Source organism: Myotis nattereri, assembly GCF_964212035.1.
Source record: "Myotis nattereri genome assembly, chromosome: 20".
Taxonomy (NCBI): domain Eukaryota; kingdom Metazoa; phylum Chordata; class Mammalia; order Chiroptera; family Vespertilionidae; genus Myotis; species Myotis nattereri.
The window spans coordinates 7449383-7471497 of NC_138096.1; the positions used below are offsets into that span (position 1 = coordinate 7449383).

The 22115-nt window shown below is 39.2% G+C and overlaps 1 protein-coding gene across 3 annotated transcripts in view; it reads right to left on the bottom strand.

Annotated features, from left to right (window-relative positions):
* MARK1 (microtubule affinity regulating kinase 1) overlaps positions 1 to 22115 on the bottom strand; it is a 57902-nt gene that overhangs the window by 35070 nt on the left and 717 nt on the right. The window lies entirely within an intron of this gene.

A 22115-nucleotide genomic window follows, 5' to 3' on the forward strand; every position in this document is an offset into this window, starting at 1 on the left:
TTTGCCAGTCTCATGCAAAGCCTGACTCAAGGTTAGTCATTTTTATCTGTTACTACTTTCTGATTTTTAAAACACTCGGCTCAAAATTAAATAAGGTATACAACCAGAAGGCCAAATTAACTCCATACAAAAACAAAACAAAACAAAAAAACACATAAAACAATTTATCATCTCAGTTTGAAAAACACAGAGTAGCACTGAGTGATAAGCCATAAAACAGAAACAAGAAGAGAATATCCTATCAACACTCATTCAACATTATGATTGTGCAAGATAGACCAGCCATGCTTTTTACGATTTATATATAAATCATCTTTTCACCACTGGCATAAATGTAAGCCTAGAAAATGCAAGTAAATCAATATAATCTCTTGGAAGCACTACTTGACTTTAACAGAGTTACAAGAGAGAGAAAACATCCTTAATAATCAATTACATTCGGAAAGAATCCTTTGGTGAACTCTTAATTCAGCTTAGACATTACAGCCCAGGAAAAGCCATCCATCATATCAGAGCTTCTGTTCCTCTCTAAACTCGGCTGGGTTCAGTGCCCATTTCTGGTCTTTCTATAGTTATTTCCAGCAATTCATGGCCCCCAATTATTAATTTTTATTAAAATGACATATGCACATGGTCAAACATGTCCAGTAACTCTCAGAGTATCAAAAACTACCAGTCTACTGGACCACCCTTCCAGACCTCACGCCTGCTCCCAGAACCTTTCCCTTTAGCCTTCTCTTCTTGTATTTGATAATTCTTGGTTCATCGGCTCGGACAGCCTCTCAATTTCCTATTATGGCTAATTATTATCTTTTAGCCCCCAGACCCGCTTCTCCTCTTCCTAATGTAATACAAGCAAAATTTCAGTTAAAAACTATTGTGTTTATATAATTATGACTTACAAATACTAACTCACTGAAAGCCAAGTAGTATAGTATGATGCTTCTATTAAACTTTGTTTGTCAGCTTCATTGTGGCATAAACAACACACAATGAAATTCACCAAATTCCTGTATAAAAGATGAGCTGTGACAAATGTATAAAGTCATGAAACATGACTACAATGTAAATATGTAAAACATTTCATCATGTCAAAAAGCTCCCTGTGCCCCATTGCTGTCAATGTCCCCCTCTCTGATACCACACTTTTGATTTTCTAGAACATTAGGTAAAGAGATCACATCACAAAGAGTTGACCCTGTTACATTCACTGTAATTCCTGGCATGCTTACTTATGTCTGCATATTGTTTTGTTTTCTCTTTTCCTTAGTTTTTCTATATTCATTGGATTTCCTTTTTTCCAGTTTTCTCCTCTACTGTATTGGGAGTTCTACCTCCAGTGTCATTTCCTCTATTGGTATTTATTTTAAATTTTAAGGGTAAAAGTCAAGGTGAGGTGGGTTGGGGAAATGTGGGAAATGAGGAAACGGAGGCAGTGAGGGCAGATAATGCCTCTGAGAAGTGTGACTTCAACGAAGAGGCACCAGCTGGGGGCGGTTACTGTCTAGTTGCTTGTTTTGAGATGGGAGAGACTTGAGCACTCTGAAACCCCGAGGGACGGATCCAGTGGAGAGAGAAGCAGCTGAGACAAGAGAGGGAAAAGATAAGTCAAGTTCCTGGGAAGGTGAAAGTGAGAAGAGGCAGAGCACAGATGGAGCGATGGCCCTTCTGCAGGAAGAAAGACATCTCTTCTCCCGTAACAAGCAGAAAGGAAGAGAAATCAGGCCTAGATGCAGAAGAGTACGAACACTTGATAGTAGGAAGTTGAGGGAGTTCCGATCTGATGGCTCTTCACTTTCTCTGTGTGGTTGGAGGTAAGGTCACCTCCTAAGAGTGAAGGGAGGCTACAGGTTTGCAGAGCGTAGAAGAGATTTGAAAGAATTTCTGCAGAGGAAAAGCGCATTAATCAGAGAAGCCTAGTAAGGCTGCTGGGCAGTACTGACGGGCTAGTTGACATTGACGACCACAAATTTATTGTGGCACTCATCTGTCCAGTTGTACCATTTTCTTCAGCAACACTCAAAAGCCCACGGCAAGGGCGAAGGAAGCAGATATATGAGTTCATCCTGATCTGGGGTTTGCCGAACAGGTACCAACAAAGAGAATGGGGCAAGATGAGTTAGGTTATTGGTGAGTTATTGAAATGATGGGCTATAAAATGTGAACTGGATAGTGAAGGAAATGAAGACAAAAACGTGTTGATGGAGAGAGACAAGTAGAGGCCAATATGCTGGAGGGCCTATAGGTTTAAAGGTTCATAGTCACAGAAGAGTCACTGCAATGAAATCAGAGAATGATCACAGCAAGACAAGCTAAGAGAGTACGGTCCCTGGCCCAATACCTGTAGTCAGAGATATGGGTGATTGGATTAATGATTCCTGATGCTACCAGCATAGGCTGCTCTGTTACTACCACCAAGAACTGTTCTGCATTTTAATCAGGTTTTTAAAAACATGCCTATTCTATTTTTTAAAAATGTTTTAAAGAATACCATTAAACCACATAGCCACATGATTAGAAATTATTTTAATTATAATTTTCACTGGTTACATTACTCACCATAGTTTCCTACATCCCTGCATTTCCCTCTTTTAGATTCACTTTTTCTAGTTTGGGAAATTTTTTCAGGTAGGTGTGTGGTAGAGGTGATATACTTTCTAAAGCATTGCAACTAATTTTTTCTTTAACTTCACTTATAAACAATAATTCACTTGGATCCAGAACAAGGACAAAGGAGCATTTTCCCACTTATTTCTGGATTTGTTCCAGATGGTTGAATTTTTTAGAATCATGACGTAGTGAAAACCAGAACATCACCACAATTAAACTGTGATTCATGCATGACAAAACAATGAGAGGAAATTTTGTAGAATTTCCAGGTGGCAAAATTTTTACAGAAGTTTATCTAAGGAATAGATGGTCAATATCCATGTTGTTGGTATCTCATATCAATGGGGAAATAATAAATTATTCAACAAATGGTTTTGTAACGACTAGAAAAAGATTGAGTTGGATCTCTAGATTGCTGTATTACTCCTTACATCAAAATTAATTCTCAAATAGTTAAGGATATTAATGTAAAAAAAATGCCAACACTAAGAAGCCATAAAAGTAAGCACTAGAAAAATAAATGACACGGTAGCAGCTATTTTTATAGTCTCAGCATGGGAAATACTGACAACTTCAACAAGTCAAGACTATGACCAGTTCACCCGAGCAAGTGCTAAAATAAAGGTCTGTGGTTATTCTTATCGGGATACCGGTGGCTCCCACAGGGACCTCACTACTGTGGCATCAGCTGAAATCAGGTGTCAGCTGACTGGAGACATCACAGGCTCCAAGTGACGGTCACTGCTGAGAAAACTGGTCATCCATGCGACAGTGAGAATGGAATGGAAAAATTTCTGATGGATGCAATTTAAATGTACTAAATTTCCCCTTAAATTATATTCATTTTTCATACCTATCACTCCATTCTGAATGCAAGAGCCGGTGCAAACAATGCCTCACTGGGATAGGAAAGCAGAAAGTACACTTGGGTTTTTACATCCTTTTGCATAAAAATAAGTAGCTTTGTACTGTCCTAAATTATAAACAGAATTCGCCTCTCTAAAAAATAAAATAAAGTAAAATAAAAATGAGAAAAAGGAGACAATCTCATCTTCTAAAGAAGAGAATGAAAATGAAATTATGTTGGACAAATTTCTCTTTGGAATTTGAATAAACTCTCTGGTGAAAAAAATATTATTTCAGGAGTAAGATGAAACCAATACACTTCAACATGACATTGTTTAGTTTAACAAATAATCGAGAACCGACAACTGCTGAGGAATAAGCATGGTTGCAAGAAATGACCCGAACTATTAAAGGTTAGCGAGAAAAACGAATATAAACAGTTTTGACACGAAATGTAATTGATGACAGGTGTACACAGGTGCTGTGTTTCTGTCATCTGGACCTGTTTCCCAACATTAGACACTTACTCCCAGGCCCCCCGAGTTGTAACTCTGTAGATCTTTTACCCACCTTGGACCATATGGGACCTCTCTGGGTAACGTTTAAAGGAAACAAATTGCATATACATCTGGTCTTTATGTTTCTGGCAATGATCCCTATAATTAAATAATCAACTGTCTGTCTCCAGGGGGTAGAAAAAGTGCTGATTTGCTTGTTTCACACTCAGCAAAACACCTTACCTTCTACGAGATAGACGCCTGGCCTGCCACAGGATGTCATGTGTGGAATGAATGAGTAAATGCTATACCCACCAATGAATGGACACCCTTGATTCAGTCCGTCTCTGATACTCATCAGGTAAGACACAGCCTTGAGTTAAATATAGTCTCGCTCCAAGCCACAAAAAGTTGTTACAAACCGAACAATCATAAAACAGAGAAACTCTAAAGTATTTGTATTAAATGAAAGTCATAGAGAACAGAGGGAAATTAAATCCACAGGCTATTTAAAAGCCATTTAATGCAATGGTTTCTACTTTGTCTTTCCCCAAACTAATGTTTTTAATAAATAAGCATGTGATGCATTTTAACTTGGCAACCTTTCTTTTCTCTACTTCTGTCCTCCTAATAGAAGTGCTGACTTACAGTGAAATGGCCAAAGGGAAGACAGCACACTGAAGGAGTGCATTCGGTATAAACAGGTTATCTATGTTTTAATGCAAAAAAAATAAAATTAAAAAAATGGCTTCAAATAAAACATTTCCATTGAAAATATGATTACTCATTCCCACGGACGTTAGCCTCATGATTAACGTCCAGAGAAATAGGTCTGGAGTCAGCCTGCCTGGCTTAAATCCTGGCATCGCAACTAATTGGACGGGTGACCTTGGGCGGGTTATTGAACTTGGTATTCCTAGGTTACCACTGTTGTTGATAATTGTATCACCAAAAGGCAAGCCTCGCTGCTGCCCAGGTTCTCAAGGCAGGTATTTCTGAAATATACCCAAATAAATGGAAGGGTAAAGGGTCCTCAGAAACAGGAAAATATATTTCGGGGGGTGTGTGCATGTATGTACATATGTTAGGGTAAGACTGTCAAATGTTCTCCTCTTAAAAGGCCCTCTTTTTATTTGGAGACCATGTCCTACTTGCTTGGGGTTAAGCTGCCCTTCTTTTAAGTAATTACGTTGCTAGCTTATGGTGAGTTTTTCCCCACTTACTTGGCAAAAAGTTGACAATCTCATCCCATTTTTGAAAGGTTTTTAGTTTTATTTGTTTATTTATTCATTTACTTTTTTATTTTTTTACAAATTTTACCCATGGAACTCTGAAATCCAGAACATCTAGAAGCAAACAGAAAACAATTACCAGCTGCCTGGCCAAACCCCAAACGCAGAATACTTGATCTTTCATTCATTAACATACTGTCTCTTCATTCGCCTATGCCCACTTCTCATTAACCACTGTCCGGATTAATCCAGTGGGTCTTAATTATAACTGAGACAATATTAACAACATTTTCCTAACCACGTGCTTGGGAATGACCATGTGCTATGGACCTTTCCAGAAAATGCTTTGTCTTGTCATGCAAGGATGCAAACAACCTATGATCATACTGTGCTCTTGACTTTGTTCTTTGTGACTTTACTTTCACATATTTTCTCTAAGTAAGTTTTGTCACAGAGTAGCTGAAATCATTTAGAGCATTTATTTCATGCAATTAACTCTTGTCCCAAATATCTTGCAATAGAATAGTGAAAGCCTCCTATCACCTCAAAACCTCCTATCCACTGACCCTTCCCCATTCTCACTATCATTCATTCCTGTCATGTTATCGCTTATCTCCTTACTCAGGTGATATGCCATGATCCTTTACTATCACCACTCCCATGCAAACATCCTTCACTCTCACTTTCATAGTTGTTTGGCAAACCCTCACCATTGTGAAACTCAGTCACGCTCCTCCTCCACTGGAGTTAGGTTTTATTAGTTTTTATGAGCTGAGAAACCCTTTCTTTTAAAGAAGAGTTTAATCTTGTATTTATTTCATCATTATTTTACCTAATTTTTTTCCCTTTCCTTCTCCTCTACTGGATTTGGTTTAATTTTCCTCCCCACTCCAAGCTGATATACATTCTGTTTCTTTTGGTTAAATTCTGAACAGCATACTATGACTTAAATTTAAAAATAATCCATTTTCCATCCTCCTCCCCATAACCCAAGACCTCAGTTTTGGCTCCAATGTTTCTTCTGCCATTTTCCATGTTATTCTTAACCAGCATTTGTATTTACTTTCCCCCCAACATCCTAAAAATAAGCAACTGCTCTTTTTTTGTTACTTTTACAGTCAGTGTTTATTTTATCAACTGAAATTTCTTTGCTTGTAACGTCTTCCATCCAACTACTTTCTTCTAGATTCTATGTCTTTCTTCATAAACTGCATTTGGTAGTTCAAGAAGTAAGAAAATGTAGGCAGAAAAAGCTCAATCTTCATTGATCTGAAAATACTTTTTTTTGTCCTTTACTCTTAAAGGGTTGCTTAATTTAGAAGAGAATTTGAGGTTGACAGTTATATACTCTCACAGTCTGTAAGGTGTTATCCTAGTGTTTAATATATTTATTGCTGAGGAGAACTCAACTGCTCACCGTACTGTTGATACTTTGGAAATCATGTTTCTGTCCCTCTTTCTTCAGTGCCATCCCAGAATGGAACCGTCGGGTTCCGCAAAATATGTTGGTCCCACCCAAAAGTGCACGTGGTAGGACTAGAGCCCCACTCTGGGTGGCACTGAAGGAAGAGTGACAGAGAGAACATTCCCCAGTGGGTGGAACTTTCAGCAGTGCACCTGGCTGTTTACTTTGCCTGGAAAGAGAAAGAGTGTGAAGTATGGAGCTCTAGAGATTCAGACTGGTGCTCGTGGCTTGGCGGAATGATCAAGGAGTTAGAAAGAACGTGATTTGGGAATGAATGCCATGCAAGAAATACGTGAGCAGATCTCCCTGAATGAGCACAGCACATGGTGATTGTGTCCCGTGTGAACGCTCGCCGCCGAGACCTCATGCTGTAGATGCCGGTCAGCCTCCTCCTCCAGCCACCCGTCTTCCCAGCAGCATGGACCAGGGCTAAGCTGCCACATGCACAGAATAATACTGAGCTCCCCAAATGACACCACAATTCCCAGGAGGGGGGGGGGGGGAGGTCGGTCAGTTACCTGGTAGCAGGTTGATCATACTGGACTACCTTCATTCTAGGAGGGGCAGGGTTCTGAACTCACTGGAATACACACTTGCTGGATTTGCCTTCCCTATCCATAAAACTTACGCCGAAACCTCCATGGGGAGACATACAGAGTACATTTTTCACCATCATGGCATTCCGCACAGCACTGCTTCTAAGAAAGGAACAGACTTTAACGCAAATGAAGCTGGCAATGGCTCGTGCTTGAAGAATCCACCGGTCTTCTTCTATTCCCCAATACCCTGGAACAGCTGGCTTGATACACCAATGGAATGGCTTTTTAAGGATTCTGTTATGACACCAGCTGGTGACAGCACCTTGCAGAGGTGGGTAACATCTTCCAGGATGCAATATGCCCTCTGAATCAGTGACTTATCTATGGTGCTATTTCTCCCATAGCCAGGACACATAGATCCAGGAATTAAGAGATAGAAATAGGAGCGGCTCCTCTCACTGTTAGCCTTCGTGATCCGCCAGGGATGTTTTTCTTTCTGGTCTCTGCAACTCTGGGTTCTGCTAGCCCCAGAGTCTCAGCCCCTGAGGGAGGAATGCTTCCACCAGGTGTCATAGCAACGTGCCATGAAATGGCAAACCGACACTGCTTCACAACAATGACTCACTGGGCAAAGAAGGGGGTCATTATACTGGCTGGGTGACTGATCGTGACCATCAAGGGGAAACTGGGTTGCTATTACGTAACGGCTTACGGAGAAGTATGTCTAAATGCAGGGATCCTCTGGGAGCACCTCTAAGGACTCACGTGTCCTGAGGTTAGTCAATGGAAAATTACAACCACCCAGTACAGGCAAGACCTCTGATGGCCCAGACTCTTCAGGAATGAAGGTTGGGATCGCCTCACCAGGCGAGGAATGATAATCAGCTGGAGAGGAAGAATATTTCCTGATGAGCAACTGAATTTTCTCATCATCTTCGTTTGGATTCCTGGTTTCTTTGGTACCATTACTGAACACCTACTATTGCAAAGTACCTAATATACATACACCTAGTAACTTAAAACTGACAAGCTCTCAGCCAGGTTTGTATTAGACTTATTTTATAGGTAAGGAAAGATGCCTAAAGCTCTGCACCTTATAAATTACTAAAGCTGGGGATAAACTAACCCCAGGGATGTCTTGTCACACAGTAAGCACTATACACCACCACTGACATGTATGTCCATTCCCACTGAGAGAGAACATGGATGTCACCCAACAACTATCGCCCTTGGCCTCTTATCCTTGTTCCCCAAGTCACCTGTAGATCCCTTGGCCTCCCACTCGGCTTGCTTACACTTGATGCAGCCAACCAGAAAGAACACTTTCCACTGTAGATTTAATACAATTTTTGCATTAAAATTAAATACAATGTTTACAATTAGTTTTGGTATAAAAAGGAATATAAACCTATGACTTAAAACACAGAAACCGATGTAAATATATTTTTTTATTGACTTCAGAGAGAGGAAGGGAAAGGGAGAGAGAGAGAAACATCAATGATGAGAGTTATTGACTGGCTGCCTTCAGCATGCCTCCTACTGGAGATTGAGCCCACAACCCGGGCATGTGCCCTGATTGGGGATGGAACTGTGACCTCCTGTTACATGGACTGATGCTCAACCACTGAACCACACCGGTCAGGCCAGAATTTTTAAAAATTAAAATTGTGTATAATTCAGTGACACAAATGTTGGCATATTTACTTCCTTTATCTAAGTGTAATAATAATAATAGTAATAATAATAGCAGCAGCTACCACTTATAGAGCGTCTACTAGGTGCCAGGCGTTGTTCTATGGGTATCACATGTGTTGAATCTTTTAAACCTCACAAGCACCCTGCAAGGTGAGCACGGCTGTTATTCCTTTTTACAGATAAAGAACCTGAGGCATAAAGAAATTACGTGGCTTCCCAAGTTCAAAGAGCTAATAAATGGCAGAGTTGGGATTTGAACCCAGTCTCACTCCAGAGCATGTGCCTTAACCAAGAAGTTCTGCAGACTCTGTATGTGAGTTGGAGTGTACAAAGGGCGATTATTCTCTTCAGGAGGAAGAAAGAGAGTGGCTGAGCCTGGCTTTTATTTTTAGAGGCACTCCTCCCTAAAATACTCTCCTCTACACCCAAAAAAAATCCTCCGGGAGGTCATTCACTACTGCTTGCCAGAGATAGCAACCGAGTCCCCAGGGGATAGGAGAAAACATTGGCTTAAATTATACCTAAAATATGGTATTAAGTCCTTTTAGAAACTTCCTAGTTCTTTCACTCCCACAAGTACAAAACCCTTACAGCAAACTCATGCCAAAAATTACAATGTATGTTTGTTCTTTAAATCATTAGATTATATTTAATTTAACACTCTTGTAGGCAAAGCTCCATTCCAGGACCTTCAGTTCAGATATAGTGAGCAAATCCAACAAAATCCAGTAATCATTCCCTAATATAAGCTAATAATCATATCAACTTAAATGTCAATACCTGTTCTAAATAAATATTTTGAAGTACAGTAAACTTTTAACTAATGATTTTAACTTGTGAACATGAATACAGAAGATTGGGCCGGGGGGGTAATCTCTCTTCAAAACACCGAAGAAGTTCATTAAAAAAAACTGGGGGGAAAGAAAAACCACCAGAATTTAAAAAGCAAATATTGTATCTGCATAGCACCACCTCAGATTCTTAAAATACATCAGCACTGTCCAGAGAATGAGTAAATCATAATTTCATATATTTACTCAACACCCATCAGGTACCTCCTATGTGCAAAGCATTGTGCTCAACTTAGGAGGGGGGATGTATTCTACTGACATATTCTTGTTGTTTTTAACACAATACAGCAGGCAACTCCGAACACTTTTGCAAGCCAACCCTGCTGGGTAGCACTGAGAGGCGAGTCAGCTGTAAGGGTCTTGGGCTCAGGAGGTGCAACATTATCTGTGGGGCAGGTTTAAGGAAATGACAGTAGAGTTTGAAAGGACTGTCACCAAGTGCACATGCGGTAGAATCAGCAGCGGGATAAATATTCAATTCCAGCAAAGCAGAGATGAGAGAAGACTCCCCTTGGTCCTGGAGAGGAAGGTAGAAGAGAAAAGCAGGCTACCTCCTACTAACCTTCTCCATTTAAGGCTTTCCCCTTGGCATGTCCTTCGGGCACTAGTAGTTAAGAATTTACTAGAAAGTCAATCCCCCAGATTTAAACAAGTGGCCACTGTACATGATTTATTTCCCTCTAGTTTTTGGTAGTCCAGCAATCAATAGAAGGAATCTAGAGTGGCCAGAAGGATCAATGGCATGACCTAGCAATGCTATTCGGCAGATAATTTCTATAGAGGAAAATATGCCGGACAGTTTATAGGAAAAGTACCAAATTGAGATGCACCAGTAAGTGCTGAAAGGAAGAATGGTTAAAGGACCTACCCAAGATAAAGTAGCTAGTTACTCAGCAGCTAAATAATCCTCCCACTCCCTTAGGACAACTGGATTCACCACTGATTAAAATCACAGACACACCATACACAAATTACAAAAATAATAAAATCAAATCACAAAGACAGGATGCCATAAAAAATAATGAGTTACCAGTCCTAGCATTTGTTAAATCCTTGTCTTAACACCTTTAAATCACCCTATTATTCTGCCCTAGTTTGAAAGACTCTCATTTCTGATCTATGAATACTTTTGTGGTTACTAGGGGTTGCTCTAAATTCACTCCCAATCCTCAGCGAAATGTGTATGGAATTTCATTCCGAAATGTGAATCTTAAGAGGCGTTCAAGAGGTAATTATTCTCTGACACTTGTTAAAATGGTAAGGCAGACTTGACCCAAGATCATGCAACGCGGTATGATGATAGGGGAGAGAGGTCGGTTCTGAATACAGCAATGACAGCTGGGGATTTATAACCGAGGGGCAGAATAAGGGGGTCAGTGGGTGGGAAATGACTAATAGCAGACATCAAGGGGAGGGGGATTCTGGCTAAACCAGCCCAGCAGGATTCTTGCGGAAGGCAAGTCAAGAACTTAGACATCAAAGGCAGGGGCTGAGGGACTTGATTAGATATCCAGGTGGTCAGGTATCAAGGGTGGGTGATTCTCATAAACTAACTTCCGCAGAATTCCTTGCGTGGATTGGGTGCGCAGGCCCTGCAGGGACAGGACAGACACTAAGGCCAAGGTCAAAGCCAAGTTAGGAAAACTCAGAGGAGCCAACCTGAAGTTTGGCCAAGGAGAAAGTTTTCATCACCAGCACTGGCACCTGCCCCCTACCTATCCCTTCTCCCAATACCCCCAAATAAACTGTTTATACTTTCATGGACCATGAAAAAGCAGGCCGCTAAATTTAAAAACGTGAGTGTTTCTAAAACATGCAGGCACACAGGATACAAATCTAATCACCTGACCCTCTACTTAAATTGTCCAGCAGCGACCTCTGTGACCTGCAGGGCTCTGCCTACCCTCCTGCCTGGTCCTCTAGCTAACCCCTGTCCACCCCGCATCAGGCTACCGCTCCCCTCCTCTCAGCTTCACGCCGAGGGCCTTTGTGCATCTTGCTCCTTCAGCCCAATACTCTCTTCTTCCCACCAACTCAATTTTCCACGGAGCCACTTGGCAAAGGAGGGCTGGTGTTTGGAGCCTCGTTCAAAGGCCATGAACTTGCTTGAGCGCTCCGCCTCCCCCCTCCCGCCTTTCTTCTGTGTCCTGCGCACTCAGATGACAAGGAGCTGTAACTTTCTCCCCACCGGTCTGTCTCAGTGTCTACCTCCCTCTTCAGGCCCAAGTCCCTCCAGAGCAGGGCACAGGTTTCATTTGCCCTTGGAACTCTCGGGTCTCCAATTGAGATGAAACCAAAAGAAAAGGAAACAAAAGCAAACCCTCTTTTGAACCCGTGAAAGCAGCACTGCTGATCCCCAAAAGACAGGTGCTCATGCTTTACAGATTTAAAGTAAACCTGTCACTGTATCCTTTCCAGGAAGTGCCATTCAAACTTTGCACTGTTCCTCAGCTCTGATTGGTTTACAACCTGAACTCAAATGGATACAGTGGTCAAAACAATATTAAATAATACTTTCTCAGAATAAAAAAGATCAGGCCTACCACCAAAAGCACTATATGGTGACCTCCTTTAATTTCCTGTCATCTACCCCTTCTAATATGTTAACCCTGTAAAGCTGGTAACATGAAATTCCTTAGCATCCCCTTCTCCAACTACAGACCCATGAGTGCCACACACATGTACCTATGCTCTCCAAGCCAGACAAATGCCTGTTATCTTCTCCAGCTCTTGTCACCTGCTGGAAGAATTGGTTTATCAGTTCCCCACCCCTTTCTATAATAAACATCAACCATAATTCTTTTTTATTTAATCAAAAGATGAGATTCAGTTACGGTGCAATCATCGTCACATAAAGCACTATTTTTCGAAGCCTAGGCAGTGGGTGTCAGCATCAGAATCACCTAGGAAGTTATGAAAATAGAGAGTCCTGGATCCCACCCTAAAGAAACTGAGAAAGAACATGGAGTGGGAGTGAGCAAGGGTTAGGGAATGTGAATTTGAAATGATCTCCCAGCTGGTTCATAAGTTCACTCACTGTTGTTGAGAATAAATGAGCTTGATTTATTAAATTGTTGAGTGTCCCAAAATAGGATATACAGAGTAATGTTGGAAATAATCTCTGACCTCAAGTACTTTCAATAGAGTTCGAAAGATAAAGTTTACACACATTGAAATTGTAGAACAATGCAAACTCTATGGTATACTATACAGTAGAATGGTCTTCAAAATTTAGATCAAGTACCCTGATCTTTACAATGTTTAAGTATGGACAATTTTAGAAATGCTGACATAAATTACAGGTGTATTACTTTACTAACAAATTATACACATTAAAAAATATATGAAAAAGGTTTTGGAAACATTAAATTTTAATGATACAAACTTTTCATTGATTAGTAAAACATTACCAATTATGCAATATATTTGATTTTTTAAAATCATAGTTTAACAATTTATGATACAGAGATTTGCTTTATATCTGCCAGAAAGTTCAGTTGATATTGGTACTTGATTTCTATGACTATCCTGGCTAAAGACAGTACCTCACATAAATACAAGTTTGAATCCTATTATGATGCATCTATTTCAATCTATCCAATTATTATAAATTTTTAATAAAAATGTTAGTAAATACTTTCCTTAGTGACAATTAACTGTTCTTGAAAAATAATCATTTTCATAATCATGACAAATGGCTTCCAAAAAGTACTAAGGTTTTGATGTGGAAAATTTATAAACTGGTTAGAAAATTAACCACATGTTTAAGTGTAACAGGACAATTTCAGAAAAAATCTGTAGTTAAGGATAATAAAATTACATAAGTATGGACATTTCTGAACACCATTTTCAAAAGCTTATTCTAGCCTTTCTGGAGTAGACAAAATATTGTGGTTTATTCTAAGATAAGAAATGCTTTTTAAAAAATGCATTGGTGAGCCTGAAGAAAGAGAAACATCCAAGGAAAAAACAAACACACAACAAAACAAACTCCAAGGCCAGTGTCGCCCTGGGGGTAAATACTAAACTAAGCCTTGGACCCACTCCACAGTGGGAGAGATGAACCTAAAACTCCCTCATTGAGCCAGGATCCCTCTAGGAGACTGGAGAGTCCCAGGTCAGTAGGGACTCCTCTAGAAGAAGTTATCCTCAATTTAGACTCCCAAGTTGCACACAGGTAGAAATCAGACAAATGGGACTTCATCAGCAACAACCAGCAAATACAAAAAGAAACAAGCCACCATAAATGAGAATCAGTAGACACAAACAATAGAGCTAAATCCCCAAGGACTTCAGATAATAAAATTTTCAGACAGGGACTGTAAATAACTATACATTAAATGTTTAAGAAAATGCCAGACTGATTTGAGAGAAAAACCCTTAGAACTTTTAGAAATAAAAAACAGAATATAATTTAAAAATTCAACAGATAGGTAAAGAGAAGAATGAAGCATGCTGGCTTTTTAGGGAGCTGCCCAAGGACTGGTTACTGTCCAGCTGTGTTCCCGGTGCTGGTGGGAATCAGCAAAGAAACGATGCCTCGGGACCGCTGAGAACAAAAAAAGCGGCTCATTGTGCTGCTGCTTCAGAAGAACCACAGTACAGCAGACAGACAGCAGAGGGAGCAAGAGATAGGGGCTCCTAGGAAAATGAATGAACCTGGCAAATCCCTCTAACCAGGAATCCATGCACACAAGTTGAGAAGACATGTCTACAGAAAAGGTTTGAAAGCCCTGAGTATCCCCACCTGCACCGAATGCTGAAGATCTTTCCATGTATCAAGCCAGTCTGAAAAGACTGGTAGAGGTAGCCATTTTTTTTAAATGCATGAATACCAACACAACGTTACAAGGATACAAAGAAACAGGGCAAAATGGCCCAATCAAGGGAAGAAATTCTCTATAAGCCAATCCTAAACAAACACAGGTATATGTATTACCTGACAAAGAATTCCAAAAAAACTGACATAAAGATGCTCAATTAGTTCATGTAAATAATGCATGAACAAAATGAGAATTTCAACAAAGAAACAGAAAATTTGAAAAAGAATCCAACAGAAATTTGGGAGCTGAAGAATGCAATAACTAAACTGAAAACAACATTAGGAAGGTTCAACCAGAGACTTAACCAAGCTGGAAAAAAGTCAGCAAACTTGAAGACAGGTTGTTTGAAATGATCTAGTCAGAGGAGCAAAATGAAAAAAATAATAAAAAAGAGTGAAGAAAGTCTAAGGGACTTCTGGGATACCAACCAGGGGACCAATAAACACATTATGGGAGTCCCAGAAGGAGAAGAGAGAAAGGACAAAATGCTTATTTAAAGAAAAAAATGGCTGAAAGTTCTCAAATATGAGAAAAGAAATGTACATCCAGATTCAAGAAATCCAAGAACACTTAAATAGGATGAGCTCAAAGACGTCCACTTGTCAAAAGTCAAAGACAAAATTTTGAAAGCAACAGGAAAAAGAAACTTGTCACAAATGAAAACACAATATCAAAAAGCTTATGGGATGTAGCAAAAGCAGTACTAAGAGGGAACTTTACAGCAACAAATGCCTACATTTTTTTTGAAAAAGATCTCAAATAACTAACTCTATCTACAACAAGGAACTAGAAAAATAAGAAAAACCTAATCCCAAAGCTAGCAAAATGAAAAAAATTACAATAAAGATTATAATAAAAATAAATGATAGAGAATAGAAAAACAATATAAAAAGCCAACAAAGTTAAGATTTGTTTTTTAAAGATGAACAAATAACAAATCTTTAGCTAGACTAACTAGAGAGAAGACTCAAATAAAATCAGAAATGAGACATTACAACTGATGCCACAGAAATAACAAGGATCATAAGAGACAGCTATGAACAACTATATGCCAACAAACTTAAAAGGAGAAATTCCTATAAAAATACAATCTACCAAGACTGAATCATGAAGAAAGAAAATCTGAAAATATCTGTAACTAATAAGGAGATTGAGTCAGTAATCAAAAACCTTCCAACAAAGAAAAGCCCAGTACCAAACATTTAAAGAATCCTTCTCAAACTCTTCCAAAAATTGAAGACAAGGGTACACTTCTTAACTCATTGTATGAGGCCAGCATTACTCTTGACACCAAAGGCCAAAAAAGACACTACAAGAAAACTATGGGCCAAAAACCATGATGAATATAGATGTAAAATCTTCAACAAAATATTAGCAAACCAAATTTAACAGCATAATAAAGGATCACACACCACGAGCAAGTGGGATTTATTTTGAAGATATAAAGACAGTTCAACATACCATGATCAATGTGATACAATCATATTAGCAGAACAATATAAAATTCACAAGATCGTCTCTATTGATGCAGAAAAGGTATTTCACACACACACACAAATATCAACACCTTTTCATAATAAATATTCTCAACTATCGCCCTAGCTGGTTTGGCTCAGTGGATAGAGTGTTGGCCTGCGGACTGAAGGGTCCCAAGTTCGATTCCTGTCAAGGGCATGTACCTTGGTTGCGGGCACATCCCCAATAGGGGGTGTGCAGGAGGCAGCTGATCGATGTTTCTCTCTCATCGATGTTTCTAACTCTCTATCCCTCTCTCTTCCTCTCTGTAAAAAATCAATAAAATATATATTTTTAAAAATTCTCAACTCCCTGAGACTAGAAGAATTATATCAACAATAAAAGCCATATATGAAAAGCCCACAGCTAATATATCAATGGTGGAAAAGTGAAAAGTTTTCCTCTAAGATCAGGAACAAGGCAAGGAGGCCCATTTATATTCAAAATAATTGAAAGTCCTAGCTGGAGTAGCTTGGCAAGAAAAAGAAAAAAAGGAAATTAAAAGAACAATCTCATTTACAATAGCATTAAAAACCAATAAAATACAAAGAAATAAACTTTAAGAAGGGGAAAGACTTGTACACTGAAAACTACAAAATGTTGCTAAAAGAAATTAAAAGATACACATAAATGGAAAGACACCCTGCATTCATGTATTGGAAGATTTATTATTGATAAAATGTCCGTTCTACCCAAAGAGATCTACAGAATCAATATAATTTCTATCAAAACCCCAACAGCATTGTTTTATAGAAACGGGAAAAAACAATCCTAAAATTCATACAGAACCACAAAGACCCTGAATAGTTGAAAGTACCTTGAGAAAAAAACAAAAAAGCTGTGGGCCTCACAATTTATGACTTCAAAACATATCGCAAAGCTACAGTAATCTAAATAGTATGGTACTGACATAAAGACAGACACATAGACCAAGGAAACAGAACCAAGAGCCCAGAAATAAACCTATGAACATGTAGTCAAATGATCATTGACAAGAATGCCAAGAATACACAAGGGGGAAAGGATGGCCTTTTCAACAAATGGTGCTGGGAAAACCAAATAGCCACAAATTGGGCCTTCCACTTACACACAAAAATTGATTTCAAATGGATTAAAGACTTAAGTGTAATACCTGCAACTATAAAACTCCAAGAAGAAAACATAGGGGGGAAAGCTTTAGTATGTTGTTCTTGGAAATGATTTCATGGCTAAGACACCGAAAGCACAGGAAACCAAAGCAAAAACAGACAGGTGGCACTACCTCAAACTAAAACGCTTCTGTACAGCAAAGGAAATAATCAATAGAGCGAAAAGACAACCTGTAGAATGGAAGAAAATATTTGCAAACCACTTATATATGAAACAGGGTTAATACTGAAAATATATAAGGAACTCCTAGAATTCAATATTTTAAAAAACCCAGATTTTTAAAAAAATGAACGAAGAGCTTGAATAGATGTTTCTCTCAAGAGGATGTAAAAATGGCCTACAGATATAGGAATAGATGTTTAACATCACTATCAGGGAACTGCAAAACAAAACCACAATGAGATAGCACCTCACACCTGTTAGGATGGCCATTATCAAAAAAAAACAAAATAAAACAAAACAGACAATAACAAGTGTTGGTGAGGATGTGAAGAAAGTGGAGCCCTGTGCACTGTTAGTAGGAATGGAAAATGGTGCAGCCACTATGGAAAATAGTATGAAGTTCCTCAAAAAATTAAAAATAGAGCCAGCAATCTCACTGCTGGGTACTTATTCAAAAGAACAGAAGTCAGGATCTGGAAGACATATCTGCACTCTTGTGTTCACTGCAGCATTATTCATAATAGATTAACCCAAATGTCCAGCAACAGATTAATGGGTAAAGAAAATGTTATATACACTCAATGGAATGTTTTTCCACCATAAAAAGGAAGGATTTCTGTTATATGCTAAGTGAAATTAGGCAGTCATTGAATGATCAATACTGCATGATTCCCCTTCAGTGAGGTGGCTGAAGTCATCAAATGTATGGAAACAGGAAGAAGAATTGTGGGGGCCAGGGGCTGGGGAGAGCGGAAAGTGGGAGTTGCTGTGCAGTGGGTGTAAAGGCTCCGTCATGCCAGATGGAAAGGTCCTGGAGAGCTGCTGTGCGACACTGTGCCTGCGCTGAAGTTAACAGCACTGTACCGCACACTTGGAAATGTGTTAAGAGGATAGATCTCGTGTTACCTGTGTTTTACCATACGAACAAATTCAACAGATTTAAATACAGCCGAGAGTTAGCTAACCGAACATATTACATACAGTAACTATACTGTAGGTTTTACTATAGATTGTAATAAAGACAGAGTAACATAGGGGAAGAAGTGAATGAGAGTTAAAATACATATAGGCTCCCTGGCCAGTTTGCTCACTGGTTAGAGCATTAGCCCCAGGACTGAAGGGTTAGGGGCATGTACCTGGGTTGCAGGTTTGATGCCTGGTCGGGGACCTGCAGCAGGCAACCAATCAACATGACTCTCTTACATCAATGTTTCTCTCTCTCTCTCTCTCTCTCTCTCTCTCTCTCTCTCTCTCTCCCCCTCCCTCCCTCCCTCCCTCTCTCTTCTCTCTTCTCTCCTCTTTCTGACACCAGAAACGCTAGACAGAATAGAGGGGTAAGGCAATATTCAAAGAGATAATGGTTGCCACATTTCCAAAATTAATGAAAGATATAAATCCACAGAGTTTAGATCTAAACAAATCATACAGATTGCTGTGCCGGAAGGCAAGGAACTCACGGGAAAAATGAATGAGAAGTTAAGGCACATGGAGGAGTTAAGGTCTAACATAATCTAATCCCCAAAGCCAGGAACTGATAAATTTTTATGACAAGTGAAAAAATTCAAAGGGGAAGGAACATTATGGCACTGATCTTCTGTGTGGTACTCCTGGTCCCTGTGCTGGGCGCTGGCAAATACAGAATTAAGGTGACAAAGTAAATCCACAGTTAGGCTGCAGCGTGATAGGTACTGTGACATGTGAGGGTACTGAGCAAACCCAAGGGAAGTGAGTGGTAACAGTGATTCCCAGGGACAAACTACTGATGGCCAGCTTAGTTCAGCCAATACTTGTTACGGTCAGTGAATTTCAGATCTATAAACAGAATCACCATCCAGAGTTGTGTTATTCAAAGTTTCCAAGTCCATTTTAAAATTACCAAAGTCCATTTTAAAACATTCGCAAAAGGAGTCAAATCCATTTTCTTCATACTGTTCGAACTTCCCCATAGAAAGCTAGTCTGGACATTTGGGATCCATAAAAATTAGCATAAGAAGGATTTTTCCAAAAACACACACAAAATTTTTCTTGCTTAATTTAAAAGTAATAGCATAAAAGTAATGGCAATATATTATCTATATCCATGCTGGAATTATCCAAGTCATCCAACAGAAGAAAAGAAATATTTCATATACCTGTTCTTTTTCTGGGCTTACTCTTTACAACCTAAAACCAAACCCATTTTGCATAAATTAATGATATTATCTGCAACATGATTTACCTTTGCCACTATAAAGTGCTTAGTCCACTCAAGTGAATCACTGCTGTGCTGTTGGATTTAGCCACATAAGGCCTGTGACCGCACATACGAATCCTTCCCCTAACAAAATGCTTCTGAAAAAGTACCCATGGATTGTTCCCAAAGAAAACCAATTCTTTCTCACTCTAAACAGCAGTAGTATATAGAAGCTCAGTGCTATACTATTTCTCTTTCGAATTTAAAAACTTCTCCTCAATATATATTAGTGACATGGGTAGATATTACATACACCCAAGGACACAACATCCAAATACATTTATATATGGATAAATAAATTTTTATATAAACTGCAAATGATTTCAATAAAATACCAAGATGGTTCTTTAAATGACCATATTTGCTTCTTTTACTTTCCAGCAGTAATGAAATGTTTTTAGCTATGCCCTTAATATTCCACAAGACTGAGAAGCCTTTTGTTGTCATAGGAATGTAAATTTTCGCAGCCAGTTTTTAAAATAGGTCACTTTAACTGGAAACACCACAAATGTGTATTGTGACTGCCACACTGGCATTAATCTATTAGTGATCAAACAGGTTCGTTAGTTCATTGATGAGAGGGAAGTTAAGAATGGATAATGACATTTATTACCAACCAGAGAATAATGAGGGACACCAATTGGTGATTTAAAATAATTTTTTATTGATTTCAGAGAGGAAGAGAGAGGGACAGAGAGATAGAAACATCAATGATGAGAGAGAATCATTGATCGGCTGCCTCCTGCACACCCGCTACTGGGGATCGAGCCCACAACCAAGGCATGTGCCCTAACCAGGGAATCTAATTGTGACCTCCTGGCTCATAGGTTGATGCTCAACCATTGAACCACACTGGCCAGGCCCAATTGGTGACTTAAATAACCTTCACTGGTGGTCCCTTTGATAGACACCTATAGCACTTAAAAACCAATTTAGTCCTATTTACACAGTGGTTTCCATTGTACAGTTTGGGATATTTGCCTTTTCTGTAAGTTCCTTGAGGGGAGAGGCCTTGTCTTAAATACTACTACTGTATCTCTTCTCGCTCAGAACCAAAGCTGAGTGTATACTTATTGATAAATTGGCTGCAGTAGAATAAAACATATTTTCCATGGCAATTAGGAGGCAATTGAGATGTGACTGTAAAGTAAGGTAATTGTAGGTACAGTCAGTGCAACACAATGACAGCAAGGGACAAGACCATAACAGTGACTTTGAAATAACATGTTCAGAAACAGAGCAATTGAGTTTATGCAGCATAACCATTTTCTGAAGGTACCACATAATTTATCGCATGATTATTGCTTAGCTTTAAAATGCTCTTTTGGGGGTCTTACACGTGAGGATGCATTCATATTTCTATAACGCTATCTCATGTCTGTATAAACTACCTTATTCATACAAGTATGGAAAGAGCTGTATATACTATTCAAAATCAAAAAGAAAATAAAACCAAATGTATTATTCCACCCTTCTAAGGTTAATGAACACACACAGTGTTTTGCTAATTAAAACAAAGGTCTTACTTTTCATGCACATCGAAATGACACACAGAATAACAGCAATCTTTTTAGTTAGAAAAATTCAGCACCAACGTGGCTTCAAAATCAACTTCTATCAAAATGTTCATCTTTTCCCCTGACCTTCTTCAATCTCTCAACCAAAATTACACATCAATGATGTTTTTATAGCAACAATTACGATGCAAATTATGTGATCCTTTATGATAACAGCAGACTTACACTACCTTTACCATTGTAAAGGCACCACACCAGAGGACAAAAGCACACTGCAACATCCTCCCAGCTCTTCCAACAAGACTCTGCTCCTAGAATTTCTTCTCCCTTCTCATAAGCACATTAAGTCTCTGTGGCCCCCTACTCTCCAAAATCAAACAATCTGTCCACACCTCCCTCCAACACTTCAGAGGTGAGTCTGTATCTCTCTGTCTCCTTTTGTCTAAGAACGTGCAGGCACTTAGTTTATTTGACCCACCCTTTAAAGGCATGGGTATACCCAGAGCTGGAGAGGACCTGAGTTAACTAGACAACTAGAGATCTGGTCGGCCCCCCAAAACTTGCTACCCCTTTAGCTCTTTTTAAAAAGTCAGAAAATCAGCATAGGCCCTGTTTACAGCCAGGAGAGTTGTTTCGCTGTTGTTGAGGCTGCTGCTGCTGTTGTTTTAAATCTTTCCCACAAAAGAACTCACGTACACTCACAAAACAACTGTACTTTTCAGAAGGTGCAAATACAAACTGATCTTGTTTGTCCCTTTGGTTTTCAAGAATTGAAACACGAAAGACATCTGCACCTAGAAAAAAACTCCTGAGGGCAAGTTCATCAAAGACGCAGAAAATCCTTCCTTCAAAGAAATGCACCTTGTGACGCTCCCTCCACGAAGGAGGAGAAATATTTAAAGTAAAACCTTCCCTGGTTTATCACCGCAGGCTTGAGGGAGAGAAGAATAGGCGCTTGGTTTCCTGTGGCTTTTCAACACT